The 11,230-nt window shown below is 38.6% G+C and overlaps 1 non-coding gene across 1 annotated transcript; it reads right to left on the bottom strand.

Annotated features, from left to right (window-relative positions):
- Positions 1-217: 217 nt before the first annotated feature.
- Positions 218-324, bottom strand: LOC141644887 (small nucleolar RNA R71). The gene has a single exon (XR_012544489.1). It is a non-coding gene; the product is annotated as a small nucleolar RNA R71 (small nucleolar RNA).
- Between the last annotated feature and the right edge of the window lie 10,906 nt (positions 325-11,230).

The raw sequence follows: 11,230 nt of genomic DNA on the forward strand, positions 1-11,230 counted from the left end.
TCATTCTCATATGGAGACTTTTTGTGACTATTGTGATGCGATTTCTCAAACCGGAGTTACTTAAGACCAAATTCGATGGGTCTTATTTCCTCTTTCTTTGATTGGATCCGCGAAACAATGGTTAAAGAGCCTAGATAAGGCTACTATTGGTATTGACTCTTGGAAGAAATTAGCACTTGCTTTCTACAAAAAATTATATCCTCCGGAGAAGACTAACATGTTGAGAGCCCAAATCACCGGGTTCAAACAAAGGGAAGAGGAATCTTTGTATGAAGCATGGGAGAGATTCAAGGATACTTGTCGATCTTGTCCACACCATGGACTTAGTAAGTGTTTCCTTGTACAACAATTTTGGAGTGGTCTATATGAAGACTCCCGAAACATTCTCAATATGGGATCAAATGGTATGTTTACCGAAGTTGATGACAATCAAACATGGAACAAGATTGAAGAAATGGCGGTCCATAACTCACAATATAGTAGACCTCGGAAGGCTACTAGAGGAGGAAAGCATGAAGTGGTCTTTATTACTCAATTGGGTGCTCAACTTAGTGCTCACATTGACACCATTAATTTGAAGTTTGAGAAGGCCATGGCTAAACTTGAAGAGGCCTCCAAATCACCCAAGCAACATGTTAATGCTATGGTAGCATCATCATCATCAATTCCAAGTGGAGTATGTGAGAGTTGTGGAACTTTGGGACATGACCAAAGTGAATGTAGGGGAACAAGTGAACAAGTGAATGCTTTCCAAGCATACAAGAGTGGTACCCCTTATTCCAACTATTACAATGAAAACACCAAATTTCACCCCAACCTCTCATACAAAAGCCAAAATGTTCAAAACCCTCAACAAACATACACCCCGCCTCCAATGAGAAACCAAGCTCAAAGACCCTTTTACAATCAAAACCAAGGTTATCAAAATCAAACTCCATACAATCAAACAAATGACCAAGATTTTGATGTTCAAAAAGTGGTCCTCCAAATGCAAAAGAACCAACAAGAATTTTTCACTCAAATGTAAAAAGATAGTCAAGCAAAAGACATCACCATCAACAACATACTAGCTCACACGAAGATGTTGGAAACCCAAATGTCTCAATTAGCATCTTCTAGTTCACAATGACAAAAGGGGCAATTACCACCTCAAGGCAATCCCCCAAGACATGAGTCGGTGAGTGCCATCCATTTGAGGAGTGGTACAAGGTATGAAGGGCCGAAGAGGCCCGTTGATGAAGATGTTGTGAATGCTAGTGACAAGGAAAGAGTTGAAGACTCTAAGAAAGAAGAACAACCCACCACCATTCAAGAAGTTTCAAAGAAGAATGAAGAGAAGGCTAAGGAGAAAGAGCCTATTGTGATTCGACTTCCATTTCCAAGTCGTCAAGCTAAGCCTAAGTTTGATGAACAACTTGGGAAGTTTATGGAGATTGTGAAAAACTTGGAAGTCTCAATTCCATTTACGGAATTGATCAATGACGTTCCGGCCTATGCGAAATACATGAAAGATATTCTTACAAAGGATTTCCAGAAGCTTGAGACTACTGCTTTCACTAAGGTGAGTAGTGCCATCCTACAAGGAAGTTCACCTCCAAAACTAAAGGATCTGGGAAGTTTCTCTATCCCATGCACCATTGGCGATACTACAATCAACAAAGCTCTATGTGACCTTAGGGCAAGTGTGAGTGTCATGCCATACTCGGTGTGCAAGAGGCTAGGAATGGGATAGCTCAAGTGCACTAATATCACACTTCAAATGGCGGATCGATCAACGAAGACACCTTTAGGGGTATGGGAGGATATGCCGGTAAGAATTGGCAAGTTCTTCATCCCGGTGGACTTTGTTATTGTTGACATGGAGGAATACTCCAACATTCCTATCATTTAAGGAAGACCTTTCTTAGACACCGCGGGAGCGGTGATTGACGTGAAACATGGAGAGCTCACACTCGAAGTGGGAGATGAAACAATCACTTTTAATCTTGACAAGACAATGAGAGATCCCCGACTACATGATCCATGTTTCACGATTGATCATTATAGCCGAGAAAGTGATAGGAAGAAGTTGGCATCTCAATGCAAGGAACAAGCTATGGGTAAAGAATCACCACCCATATGGGAGAAGAAAAAGGGTAATCTCCAAGATGCTCCACCCAAAGAGCAAGAATGTTTCGACAAGAATGAGAGCTTGAATAGCTCACCACCACTCATGACAAGAGAAGAGGAAGGCCTCACTGGCCATAATGACAAGAAGAAAGAGGAGTTGTTCTCATTAACTCATGATACTATTGGGGAACAAGTAGATGAAGTATGCGGTCTATGGGATGATGAGTTTGAAGGGTTAGTCAACCCTTATATTGGTAATGCTATGACCCACGACCAAGGCTTTGGTGACCATTTCCACTCAAGTCACCACAATGAAGAACACAATGTGCAAAAGTCTATTGAAGATTTTTATAATGACAATGAACAAGCCTTCGATTACTTCTTCAAGGTGTTGAGCAACATCAACAACACCTTGGCTATGCCCCCTTGACATCTCATACATAGATGAGAGTTTGGTGGAGTCCTCCCTAAACCACCATTTGTAAATATTCTAACCCCTTAACTTGCATTTTACTTATTGTACTGCATTTTTGTCAATTTTAGATTTTTATGCTTTGATCAAGATTTTCATTTTGAGAGAAAGTGAGGGAGGGACTTATATGTTTATTGATGTCTAGTGTTTTGACATAGTGTGGGGATAGCAATTGCCTAGGCTATCCAAGCCTTCATAGTGCCCCCACAATGAAGACCAAAGGAATGAAGTGTAAATGACTCGGGCTATGAAATACCCATGGGTGGAACTGAATCTGTGAGGTACAAGGACAATCCGAGCGGCCCGACAGCAATCCGCTTGTCCTGGAAGAAAATTCGAGCGTCCTGTAAAGAAGACGCTCGTCCTGAGAGAGCTTGAAAGGTAAATTTTTGTCTGGCTGAAGATCCGAGCGTCTCCATATAGAATCCGCTCGTCTCAGCCAAGACGTTCATCTCACTGAGGATCCACTCGTCCTGCTGCTATTAAAATTTGGGATTTCTCCCTGACAAAGAATCTGAGCGTCTCAGAAGAATCCGCTCGTCTCCCTTCAGAAAGACACTCGTCTCCTGCTGAAGACGCTCGTCTCGGCACGGGCTTTCTTTTCTGAAATAAGCTGACAGAGAATCCGAGCGTCCCAACCCAAAGACGCTCGTCTACCCTGCTGAATTCAAAAATAGCGGGATTAAAACCCCCTTTTTTCCTAATTCATTTTACTCATTTAAAACACAAACACATCTCCAAAACGCTCAAAACCCCCAATCCATCCACCCATAAAAATCAATTTTCTCAACCAAATTCGCCCAAATTAATTCCACACTCTCTCAAAACCCAAACAAATCACTCCTTTGTCAACAACAAGAAATTAAAACACCAAAATCCTCCAAGTTTGAATTGATTTTCTAGGGTACAAAGGCAAAATTCGAATTTCCTAAATCGATTTGGGTCTTATTGAAACTTGAAGAATTCAAGCAAATCTTTTGGTGTTAGTACATACAAGGAGAAGATGGCTAGGACAAAAGGTGGAAACAAGGCACTTCCAAAGAAGAATATCTCAAAAAGGCAACAAGCTCTACAAGCTTCAAAGGCTTTGGTGGTTCAAAGTGCAAGGATGGAAATTCAAGAGACTACTTCTCCTATGGTGGAAACTACTACTTCTACTCCGGTTGTTGAGCAACTACATGATTATCCGGTGGTAATTTTTACATCCGATGCTCATAGGAAGAAATTTGTATCCCTTGCTAAGAAATCTATTTTACCCACCAAGTCTATATGCCAAGAGACCTTGACCAAATTGGGTGTCTTTGAACAAACCAAGAATTTCTTCGAGTCCATGGGATTGCTTACTTTGTTTAAAATGCAAGAGTTGACCTACTCATCCCTCACCTTGGAGTTTTTAAGCTCATTGAAAGTTACGAAGGTGGAGACTCGAACAAACATTGAATTCCGCCTTGAGAATGTTGATAGGAAAATGTCTTTTGGCGAGTTTGGTAAAGTTTTTGGCCTTAACAATGGCTCGACCTATGTGAAGAAACCCGTAACAAAATATGATCCCACTCCTTTATGGAAGGCTATTACCGGAAGAAATTTTACATCTTACCATGATTGTCGTGCCCTTTATGTCCATCATCCGGGCATAAGGGTATGGCACAAGGTTGTTGGGCACACTTTGATTGCTAGAAAGGGAACAAACCACTTCACCGAGCTTGATTTTATCTATCTCGAGTCGACCTTGAATGTTGGTAGAGAGTTCACCACAAAGTACAATATTCTTCAACTCTTAATTGAGAGGTGGCTCAATATCGATCATGGCAAGGAAAGTGCGGTCTTTATTGTTAATGAGGGATTGGTAACTTATTTGGCAAAACACTTCAACAGGAATTTCAACAAAGATGACACTTATAAACCGGTTAAGGGAGGTCATATCATTGATCTAGCCACTATGGTTCAAAAATTCAAATGGCTCAAGAACGACACTCTTGACAACAAATTCGAGTTGTTAACAAAAGATGCCAAGTCCTTCACTTTACCGAACAAAATTTGCCGACTCAATGTCCATAGGCCACACTACCTTCTCCCACTCTCCGAGGAAGCCGAGTACATTATACAACACCAAAGGGAGGACATTGCCGAGCCCTCCTCCTCTATTATCACTCCACCCTACCCATTCACCTACCATGAGTTTCAACCCGAAAATGTTAAGGCGGGGAATGACTACTTGACTCTTTTGATGCAACAAATGCACAACCAAGCCCATGAGGATCGAGTCGATGCATATAGAGCACAATATCCGCCTCTCTTATATCTAGCTAGGCAAGGACTTCTTGACCCATCTTGTCCTTTGCCTAGTTGGGCGGATAGGGAAGTCTTCTTTCCTAGTGCTTCTAGGGGTGCAAGCTTGGGTGAAGAGGAGGTTGTTATTGAGAGTGGTGGAAAATAAGGTGAAGTAAATGAAGAGAATGAAGAAGGTGAAGAAGAAGAGGGTAGTAAGGAAGAATAAGGAAGTTCAAGTGAAAGTGGTGAAGCCTCCGGATCTATGGAGGCTGATGAAGCTTCTAGTGAAGAAGTTGGTGATGATGATGGAGATGGGAGTGATGTCGCCATGAGCGATGATTGAGGATTAGCAAGCTCTTGGGAGGATGCCACAATACTTTGTGAGTCTCCTACACCTCTTTTAGGCTTTGTTTATTTCTCTTGTTTTTCATATAATTTTTATCTTAATCATGATTTTGAGTCCTATCATCATTTAGAGGACTCACACCTCGGTCCCATTGAGGTGTTTCTTTTATTGTTCCCACATTTAAAATCCAAAATGACAATTGTAGTTTCATGCATAGCATCCTCATGCATGAACTCCCCCAATTTTTGACATTAGCAATAATGTCTATTTTGGTTTGGGAAAGTTTATGCATATGCATTGGGAGTTAATTTAAATTATGCTCTCCAACCAAACAAAAACTCATGCATCATATAATATAGTGTAGTTGCATTCACTTTTTTATAGTTTGCATTTAGTTTAGGAATCATACATTTCATATAGCTTGCATAATTTCCTATCGTATTGGCCATTGAGGACAATGCCCATACTAGTGTGGGGATGGGAAATTCTAACACGACTTCTAAAGACAAAAATGATAAAAATTGAAAAATTTCGAAAAATAAAAAAACATGTCTTTTTATTTCATAAACATAAAAACCATAAAAATTTGAAAAATTGAAAAACCCAAAAACATGTTCATTTCCTTTATAGTGTAGTCTGGTATATATTGTGTTTGTATATATTGTGTTTGTTCATCCTTTTTCACATTGATGGACTACGCCACATCCGAGACATGAGGATATTGAAGACCGCATGGTATGATCTTTCCAATCTCCTTTCTCCTCTTTATGTTAATGACTATGTGGCTTTATTTTGATTGATGCGGTATAAACAATGTGATTATAGGATTGCATTTAGATTATTTGGCATACTAGTTGGTAGAAGCATATGCATTAGGATGTATAAATGTTAGTTGCATCATGGCATATAGTTGCATTTAGGAAAAATTTTGTGAAAACATCTATTTGGGAAACTTGACAAGTGTATATAAGGCCCTTGTAGATACTTTTTCTTCTTAAGACTTTGCTTGTTAGAATACTTGTAAAACACTCTAGGATGTGCCATGCTAGTATCCTTTGACCCATGGATTAAGGCCTAGTCAAGAGTACCTTGTGGTGTGATAACTCCTTGGCTACCATTTATTACAAGGTGACCCTTGAAACCATGCAACCATCATCTATATTCTACCACATTTTGTCATCAAAAAGGGAATGGGCACAAAAATTGTTCAAAATTTGAGTTCAAAATCAAAATGAAAAGCCAAGAAAGTTTGCAATTGCATCAAATGAAAAGAGGAGTAACAAAAATGAAAACTCTTATACTTCAAATATAAGCACCCTCACTACAAATGGGGTGACTTTGAAAATGTTCAAAAGAAATGCAAGAAAAAGTTGAAATTGTCAAGTGTTGAAAAATGCCAAACATCAAAGAAATGGCAAAGAAATGTTCTCAAAATGTCAAATGCCACAAATTGGGGGGGAAAACCACAAAAAAAAAAAAAAAAAAAAAAGAAAACTCCCATATGAAACTAAAGTTCTATTGATCCCTTTTCCATCGTATCCATTTTTGTGCATGGTAGAGAGGGGACAACCCTTCTTCTTGTCTAGGTAAGAAGGGGAATTCCGCGATCCTCCAGTGTTTCTAACACCATAGGGAGTCTACTCTTAACGAAAGCATTTAACAATTGAGGACAAAGGTACCCTAGCTTGACACAACTTGGAGATGATTTATTGGTATCCTTCTAGGCTTAGTAGTTTGAAGAAACCGTATCTATAATGGAATGTGTACCCTTAGATTGCTATAAGATAGAATAACTAACCGTTGCACCCATCACAAAGAAAAGTCGACTTGGACTTCCTCTTATACAAGTATCATTAAGAAAGAGGGACCACCAGTCCACAACACTAAGCATTATCATTGTATCTGGAACCATCGATTCCATATCCTCTTGATTCAGGTAATTGTTCACACCCAAGTGACAAGATTCTCCCTTCAAAGCCGAATAAACAGGAAAAATAAGAGTCACATAAATATATTTTTGAAGAACAAAAAGCAGTATAATATATTAAACAGAAAGCCAAAAATTTTTACAATAAAAACGAGCTTTTACCCTTGCGAAATGTTATGATCATTCAAGAAGCAGTAGTCTGCAACCTCTTTGTGTTTTCCATTAAAAATAATTAACACAAAAATAAGCCTAATAACGCTCCTTATTTCGGCACATATGGGTGTAAAATGGAGAATCCATTTTACACATTATTTTGTCAATTTGTCACATGTAACATGTATCATGACATTAGGTATATAAAATGTATTTTTAACAATTAAAAATCAACATATTAATAAGATATGTCACTTATAAAGTTAACCTAGTAATTCATAAGTACTTGCACCGAAATGAGTTCCCGAGTCATAAATTACAGCATTCTGTATTTATAATAATCAATTCATCCTGTTTCAATTGTTTCCGTAAACAAAAAATTTCATCTAAGCAATAAAACAATTCGATTACTTAGACCGTATCTTATTTAATCAAATTATAATGAGATACGTAAATATTACTTCCAAAATCGTCCGTCAATTTTAAGTAATTTAATTAACCCGTATCGTCATACGATCAATTAAATAATCAATTAATAGTGTTACCCTTTAGGTATGATCTAAGGGGATCAACTGATCACCACCGTCGCACGACAGTAATGTCAAATTCTAGTCAGCCAATCATTACCGATATGTGTGGACCAGTTGACAGTAAAATATTACTTCCCAATTGTATTCTTGAAATGAGACTTAAACATGTGATCATCATGATCGACAGTTGTGATCACATTATTGTCGAAGGACACATATTCCAACATTAGCTTGATAAACTTGATAATGAGTGAGTAGTCTCTTAACTAGGGTTAATGGGGAATTAGGGGAAACCAACATGGGGGATGGTTCATGCTTAATCTAATGTGTTCACATAATTTATTTTCTTGCTTGTTGTGATCTCAACTTATGCACATGTTATGTTTGATGAAATGCGAGCCTATGAATCCTTGCATTTTTTACCCATCACTTACCTATTCTATGAAACTTGTAAGACATAAACCAACTCGAGTCTCATTAGACCATGCAGAGAGTGTAATCTTAATTCTGATATGGTATGTTTTTTGTGCTTGTGTGTATTCTACTATTATTCTACTGTTAGTCTACTATTACTCTGCTGTTATTCTGCTGTGTTTCTGCTTTTTTTAAAAAACCACATAATTAGTAACAATTTTTTTGGCCAAATATTTTCCCAGATTTTCATCCCAATTCTTTTGTATGAGCACTTCAGCTGTTTGTGCATCAACTTCAATGCGAAGAGGGTTGAATATCTTGATAATGTATTTCAAGAGGCGGTGTGTGCTGATGATCAACAGGCGTGTGTACGTTTGGTGTATTGTCAAACTGCTGTAAGTCATTTATTGTGCCTAATTTTCTCTTGGTGTTTAGCCTAGTTTGTTTAAGTATTGTTAGTAATTATGTTTTCTTTTTCCTTGCTTTTTTGAAGGTGAGCTTGATGTCTGATTTCCTGTTCAACAAAGGAGTTGCCCGAGACGTGGAGGTTAAAGATTATAAAATTGTCAACGTCCCTTTTACCTGGCAAACCGCTGCAATTGAAAATTTGGACTGCGGTGTATATACGATGTTGCACATGCTCTTTTACCGTGGAACTGTTTTTGATTGTGACTTGGGTAATTTTGATTCAAGAGCGCTTTACCGCGCTGAGATCGTTGCGTTGTTGGTGTTGTCTGATATGAACATGTCCAAGGAAGATGTGTTGAAAACTTTGGAGGAGTTGAACAAGACGAGAAAGGAAACCCTGAGTGTGCTTGAAGAGAAACGGCGTATTGAGGATGCGGAAGCGAGGGTTTCTCAAAGCGGTAAGAAACGTCGTGGTTCAGGCAGGGTGAAAACTATTGGTAAGAAGGTTAAGACGACGCAGCCTATTGTCGAGCCCGGCGCTTCTTCTACTGTCATTGATAGCACTGAATTCTCTACAAACACCCCTACTGCCAGCCGTCAAGTGGGAAGCAAGGGTGTGGATAGCACCGTGAGTCCAAAGTCGGCTTTGGGTAGCCGTAAAAGGGGTAAGGCAGACGATGGGCTAGGTTGCTCTATGGATTGCGGGCCAGAGGACAGTAGTTTTGTTGCGGTGTCGGATTTGTTTCGGAAGAACAAAAAACAGTTCTCTAAGATGCTGAAGGTGCGGAAGCAAGTGGTGGACTTTGTTCTTCGTGAAGACGCTCACTTGAAAGAAGAGTATGTGTCGATTTTCATTTCTTTGATTGTGGTGTTACTGTTCAGTTAGTCTTTTTGTTTCCCACTATTATTCTGCTGTTATTATGCTGTTATTTTGTCAAACTAGTATCAGTAGTTCCACTGTTAGGTCCCTTTGTTATTCTGCTGTTATTGAACTGTTATTTTACTGTTATACCACTATTATTCCGCTGTTAGTCCAGTGTAATTCCACTGTTAATTCCTTTTGTTATTCTGCTGTTAGTGAACTGTTATTCTACTGTCATACCACTATTATTCCGCTGTTAGTCCACTGTAATCCCACTGTTAATTTCCACTGTTATTCTACTGTTATACCACTATTATTTCGCTGTTATTCCACTATTATTCTACTGTTATTGTTCTGTTATTGAATTGTTAATCTGCTGTTTATACCACTGTAATCCCACTGTTCTTATCATATGTTTTTTTTTTGTGAATGCAGTGAGATGTTAGTGTTGTACAACGACGACGTCGGCGTGTTTTTGGACAGGGGGGATATTGTTTCCATTGTGGATGCAGCTGCTATGATGTCAACAAGAATAGTCGATGTTTGGTCGATTCTTTTGAATTCGTTGGAGTTTGAGGAACGTTCAGAACCAAGCTCAATGTTTTTTGGACTTCGTCATATGGTATTTTGTTTTTGCTTTGCTATTTTGCGTTATTACCTACATATTTACTCACATGTACTGATATAAAGTTAACACTTGTGCACTATTTTTGGTTGTTTATGCTTTCTGTTTAGGAGGATGCTCTTTATTCACTCTTAGAGAACTTTGATTCCTCAAGCCCTCTTGACGGTCCGGGTAAGAAGCTGTTGAAATTCTGGAATGTGTTTTTCGATTCCTGCCATGGAAGATATCGTCTGAACTCGAACCTTGTGTTTGTGCCGATTCTGTACAATGATCACTACTCTTGTTTCTGCATCAATTTTATGAATGAATCGATTGATATTTTGGACAACATGACTCACGATGCCAACCAATTAGCGGATTACAGAAGATTGGCCGAGATTGTGGCAAACTATATGTATGTTTTTATGGAGGGTCATAATGTTCTGAAGTCGCAATATTGCCGCAATTTCGAAATCGTTGATGTTGCTTTTAAATGGAAAAAGAAGGAACTGCTGAATTCCGAGTCGGGGTGTTTCTTGCTGTACACGATGGCCGAATATGGTGGAAGTGTGTTTGAGTCCAATCTTCACAGCAAGATTGCTCGTCAAAGCTTCTATGTTGAAATGTCGGCTTCCCTGATCTTGGCGGATATTAATATTTATAGGCAAGTAGTTCTTGATAAAGTGATGGCTTGTGAGAATCAAAGGCCGAAGACGTTGGGTTTGGCGTCGGCAATGAACAAGTTGAAAGAAGTGAAACCCCAATCATCTCGGTAGTGAAGAGTCGTGCATCGTCGTGAATGCGATCGTTTTGATCGTTGTGTATCCAGGAAAGTCAGACTAAGTTAGTATAAACTGTTTGTTAAACAATTAGTGTCTTTGTTATTATCTGCACCGTTATTCGTATAATAACTAGTTTATTGTCTTTTTATTCCTCTATTATTCTAGTGTTATTCCAGTGTGTACTCTAATTTAATTGAGTTTTCATATTACTTGTACTTTTTTCAAACACCATCCATTTTTACTCTAATCCCACTTTTTATTCTGCTTGTTATTGCATATTATTCAAAGATAATGAGCAAATTGTTGTTGTCTTTGTTATTGCACAATTAGTCTACAATTATTTTAGTCTAAT

This window comes from Silene latifolia, chromosome 2 (assembly GCF_048544455.1).
Source record: "Silene latifolia isolate original U9 population chromosome 2, ASM4854445v1, whole genome shotgun sequence".
In the NCBI taxonomy this organism is placed as follows: domain Eukaryota; kingdom Viridiplantae; phylum Streptophyta; class Magnoliopsida; order Caryophyllales; family Caryophyllaceae; genus Silene; species Silene latifolia.